This window comes from Bufo bufo, chromosome 1 (assembly GCF_905171765.1).
Source record: "Bufo bufo chromosome 1, aBufBuf1.1, whole genome shotgun sequence".
Lineage (NCBI taxonomy): Eukaryota > Metazoa > Chordata > Amphibia > Anura > Bufonidae > Bufo > Bufo bufo.
The window spans coordinates 161,458,573-161,464,572 of NC_053389.1; positions in this window are offsets into that span (position 1 = coordinate 161,458,573).

Consider the following 6,000-nt stretch of genomic DNA (forward strand, 5'->3'; position numbering starts at 1 on the left):
GAGGAAGCCTTTTCTCCGCCCACAGCACAAAAAGTGCAGCTTGAGGTGAGCTAAAGCACATTTGGACAAGCCAGCTTCATTTTAGAATAAGGTGCTGTGGACTGATGAGACTAAAATTGAGTTATTTGGCCATAACAAGGGGCGTTATGCATGGAGGAAAAAGAACACAGCATTCCAAGAAAAACACCTGCTACCTACAGTAAAATATGGTGGTGGTTCCATCATGCTGTGGGGCTGTGTGGCCAGTGCAGGGACTGGGAATCTTGTCAAAGTTGAGGGACGCATGGATTCCACTCAGTATCAGAAGATTCTGGAGACCAATGTCCAGGAATCAGTGACAAAGCTGAAGCTGCACCAGGGCTGGATCTTTCAACAAGACAACGACCCTAAACACTGCTCAAAATCCACTAAGGCATTTATGCAGAGGAACAAGTACAACGTTCTGGAATGGCCATCTCAGTCCCCAGACCTGAATATAATTGAAAATCTGTGGTGTGACTTAACCCCTTAAGGACTCAGCCCTATTTCACCTTAAGGACTTGGCCATTTTTTGCAAATCTGACCAGTGTCACTTTAAGTGCTCATAACTTTAAAACGCTTTGACTTACCCAGGCCGTTCTGAGATAGTTTTTTCGTCACATATTGTACTTCATGACACTGCTAAAATTGGGTCAAAAAAGTTAATTTTTTTGCATAAAAAAATACAATTTTTACCGAAAATTTTGAAAAATTAGCAAATTTCAAAGTTTCAGTTTCTCTACCTCTGTAATACATAGTAATACCCCCAAAAATTGTGATGACTTTACATTCCCCATATGTCTACTTCATGTTTGTAGCATTTTGGGAATGATATTTTATTTTTTGGGGATGTTACAAGGCTTAGAAGTTTAGAAGCAAATTTTGAAATTTTCACAAATCTTCAAAATCCCACTTTTTATGGACCAGTTCAGGTTTGAAGTCATATTGTGAGGCTTAGATAATAGAAACCTCCCAAAAATGACCCCATTCTAGAAACTACACCCCTCAAGGTATTCAAAACAGTTTTTTCAAACTGTATTAACCCTTTAGGTCTTCCACAAGAGTTAATGGCAGATTGAGAAACAATTTAGAAATTTCTATTTTTTGGAAAATTTTCCAATATAATGAATTTTTTCCAGGAGTAAAACAAGGGTTAACTGCCAAACAAAACTCAAAATGGGTTGCCCTGATTCTGTAGTTTGCAGAAACACCCCATATGTGGTCGTAAACTACTGTTTGGCCAAACGGGAGCACATAGAAGGAGGGGAACACCATATGGGTTTTGGAAGGCAGATTTTGCAGGACTGGTTTTGTTTATACCATGTCCCATTTGAAGCCCCCTGTTGCACCCCTAGAATAGAAATTTCAAAAAAGTGACTCCATCTAAGAAAGTACACCCCTCAAGGTATTCAAAACTGGGTTTACAAACTTTGTTAACCCTTTAGGTGCTCCACAAGAGTTATTGGCAGATGGAGAAACAATTTAGAAATTTCAATTTTTTGGAAAATTTTCCAATATAATCAATTTTTTCCAGGAGTAAAACAGGGGTTAACTGCCAAACAAAACTCCAAATGGGTTGCCCTGATTCTTTAGTTTGCAAAAACACCCCATATGTGGTCGTAAACTACTGTTTGGCCAAACGGGAGCACATAGAAGGAGGGGAACACCATATGGGTTTTGGAAGGCAGATTTTGCAGGACTGGTTTTGTTTATACCATGTCCCATTTGAAGCCCCCTGTTGCACCCCTAGAATAGAAATTTCAAAAAAGTGACTCCATCTAAGAAAGTACACCCCTCAAGGTATTCAAAACTGGGTTTACAAACTTTGTTAACCCTTTAGGTGCTCCACAAGAGTTATTGGCAGATGGAGAAACAATTTAGAAATTTCAATTTTTTGGAAAATTTTCCAATATAATCAATTTTTTCCAGGGGTAAAACAGGGGTTAACTGCCAAACAAAACTCAAAATGGGTTGCCCTGATTCTGTAGTTTGCAAAAACACCCCATATGTGGTCGTAAACTACTGTTTGGCCAAACGGGAGCACATAGAAGGAGGGGAACACCATATGGGTTTTGGAAGGCAGATTTTGCAGGACTGGTTTTGTTTATATCATGTCCCATTTGAAGCCCCCTGTTGCACCCCTAGAATAGAAATTTCAAAAAAGTGACTCCATCTAAGAAAGTACACCCCTCAAGGTATTCAAAACTGGGTTTACAAACTTTGTTAACCCTTTAGGTGTTCCACAAGAGTTATTGACAGATGGAGAAACAATTTAGAAATTTCTATTTTTTGGAAAATTTTCCAATATAATCAATTTATTCCAGGAGTAAAACAAGGGTTAACTGCCAAACAAAACTTAAAATGGGTTGCCCTGATTCTGTAGTTTGCAGAAACACCCCATATGTGGTCGTAAACTACTATTTTGCTAAACGGCAGGACATAGAAGAAAGGGAACGTCATATGGTTTTTGGAAGGCAGATTTTGCTGGACTGGTTTATTTACACCATGTACCCTTTCAAGCCCCCTGATGCACCCCTAGAGTAGAAACTCCATAAAAGTGACCCCATCTAGGAAACTACGGGATCAGGTGGTTGTTGTTTTGGGACTATTTTAGGGGTAAATATGATTTTTGGTTGCTCTATATTACTCTTTTTTGAGGCAATGTAACAAAAAAAATTTTTTTTAATTGTTTCTACATTCGCTATTTAGTTTTGTGGAACACCTAAAGGGTTAACATAGTTTGTAAAGTAACTTTTGAATACCTTGAGGGGTGTAGTTCCTTAGATGGGGTAACTTTTTTGGAGTTTTTAGTCTAGGCTACATCAGGGGGGGCTTCTAATGGGACATGGTGTCAAAAAAAAAACTGTCCATCAAAATCTGCCTTCCAGAAACCGTATGGAGTTCCCTTCGTTCTATGCCCTGCCGTGCGGCTATATAGCCATTTACGACCACATATGGGGTGTTTCTGCAAACTACAGAATCAGGGCCATAAATATTGAGTTTTGTTTGGCTGTTAACCCTTGCTTTATTACCGGCAAAAAGGATTAAAATGGAAATTTTGCCCAAAAATTTGTGTTTTGGCACAGTTTTTATTTTATATTTTTAACACCGTTCATCCGAGGCGTTTGGTCAAAAGTTATTTTTATAGCGACGACTTTTATGCACGCGACGATGCCCAATATGTATGGCTCTCAGACTTTGGGGACACTAAGCAGGCATCCTAAAAACTGCGGCCCTCCAGATGTTGTAAAACTACACTGTTTCCGTGTCTCCAAAGTCTGAGAGCCATAGTTTTTTATGTTCTCTAGTGGACTGTTGGGGATTATAAAAATTTAGTACTCCATGGAAGTGTGATACTCCCTGAAGCAATTGATAATGCAGAGGCCCGGATGATCGGGGCACGTGTCACATTGAGTAGTGGTGTCCTTCCGTATCCCCCTCTTGTGACACACTCTGCATCTTTTTTGGGTTCGTCCCTTCTTTCCAGTATGGGGGACCACACCTGGAAAGTGTTGGCCAGGGACGATCCGGGCGCCTCCAATTCCCGAGGTACTCCGGCCTGCTCTTTCCCGGTCCGAAAAGATCAGGTCTTTGAGGACTGCCTCATAGAATTGGAGGAATGTCCCTGTGCTGCCAGCGCTTCGGGATAGTACAAAAGAGTTGTACATGGCAACCTGTACCAAGTAGACCGCAACTTTTTTGTACCATGCCCGGGTTTTGCGCATGGCATTATATGGCTTGAGGACTTGATCAGAGAGATCAACTCCTCCCATATACCGATTGTAGTCGACTATACAATCGGGCTTGAGGACCGTTGCCGCGGTACCTCGCACAGGGACTGGGGTGGTGCTGTTACCGTGGATTGTGGACGGCATAAGGACATCCCTCTTGTCCTTATATCTGACCAGCAACAGGTTTCCACTGGTAAGTGCACAGGTCTCACCCCTGGGGATAGGTACCTGGAGGGGGTGGGCAGGGAGGCCGCGTTGATTTTTCCGCACGGTCCCACAAGCGAACGTGGATCTGGCGGCAAGGGACCTGAACAAGGGAATGCTGGTATAAAAGTTGTCCACGTACAAGTGGTAACCGTTATCCAGCAGTGGGTACATAAGGTCCCACACGAGTTTCCCGGTAACACCCAGAGTGGGGGGACATTCTGGGGGTTGAATCCGGGAATCTCGCCCCTCGTACACACGAAATTTGTAAGTGTACCCTGAGGTACTCTCACAAATTTTGTATAGCTTCACGCCATACCTCGCCCGCTTTGTGGGAATATATTGGCGGAAACTGAGTCTCCCCTTGAACGCAACGAGAGACTCATCAACCGCGACCTCCCTTCCAGGTACGTAGGCCTGCTGAAATGTGGCCCCAAAGTGATCGATGACCGGCCGTATCTTATACAGCCGGTCATAGGCAGGATCACCTCGGGGTGGACATGCTGCATTATCGGAATAATGCAGACATTTCCGGATGGCCTCAAACCGGGGACGTGTCATAACCATACTGTACAGTGGGGTCTGGTATAGGACGTCCCCACTCCAGTATTGTCTGACACTGGGTTTTTGGACTAGACCCATATGCAGCACGAGGCCCCAAAATGTCCTCATCTCGGCTGCACTGACCGGCGTCCAGCCACCGGGTCTAGCCAAAAATGAGCCTGGGTTTTGAGCGACGAACTGTTGGGCGTACAGATTCGTCTGCTCCACCATCAGATTCACCAGTGGGTTACTGAAAAAAAAACTAAAATAGTCAATTTCAGTAAACCCCACTGTGGGAATCTGGATTCCAGGATTGCCAGCAAAATCCGGAATCTCAGGCTCAAAGTCCACTGGGGGACACCAGCTAAGTTCATCGGCAGGGGGCTCCGGTGGACTTATTTGGTGGGCCGGGAAACCAGTACGAACCCCAGGGCGGCTCGTACTAGGGTGGGCCACAGGATCCCTAGCATGTGGGGCCCCTGGCTCCGCCTGGCGGCGTCTCCGCCGCCTTGGTGGCTCATCGTCATCCGATGATGATGAGGAGGATGCGGATGACAAAAGGAACGTGGGGTCATCCTCATCCTCACTGGGGCTCTGGGAGTCGGAGGCAATCTGGGCGTATGCCTCCTCGGCCGAGAACATCCGGCGGGCCATGGGTGTGTGTGCGTGTATGTGTGCGTGTGTGGCAAACTTTATTATATGTGCGTGTGTGTGGGGGCAACGGGTGTTCGCGTACTAAATAAGGAAAAAAAAGGGGCAAGTGTTAGAAAAAAAAAAAAAAAGTTCAAAGTTGCTGATCAGCGGTACAACGCTGATCAGCGGTGGGGCGGTGGGGCGGGCGATGCGCTAACAGTGGCCGGACAAAAAAAGTGCCGGACAGTCAGCGCACGCAGAAAAAAAAAAAAAAAAAGTGGTGGTAAGGGGGCTGGTGGTGAAAGGGGGGGGGCTGGTGAGGTGGGGGCTGGTGGGGGGTGGGGGGGCTGGTGGGGGGGGCAAGTGGCAGGGGGGGGTCAGGGGTCTGATAGATGGATCAGAAAGAAAGAAAAGAAAGTTTAGTAAAATTATTATTATTTTTTTTCCTAACTTTTCCCTTCTTTCCCTTCCTAACGATGCCTCTCCCTCACTGACCCTAACCTACCTGGGTGGCGATGGGTGCAGGAGGGTGATGGATTACAATTAGGGGGACTCAGGAGCTGGACGCTGGACGGTGCTGCACGGTCAGGGTGCTGGACAGGAAGAGGAGGGGAGAGAGGAGCGCAGGAAGTTTGAATCTCGCGCCTCTCTCCCCTGCACCAATCAGCACCCTGGACAGCGGCGTTCAGCACCAGGGCCAGCACCGCCTCTCCAAATCCTCGGACTGCGATAGGTGGTGTATAATTACGCCACCGATCGCAGTCTTTTTCCGGTTCATCGGGTCACAGGACACCCGAATGGACCGGAAACGCAGAAAACCGCAGGTCTGAATTGACCTGCGGTTTTCTGCGATCTTCGATACGGGGGGGTC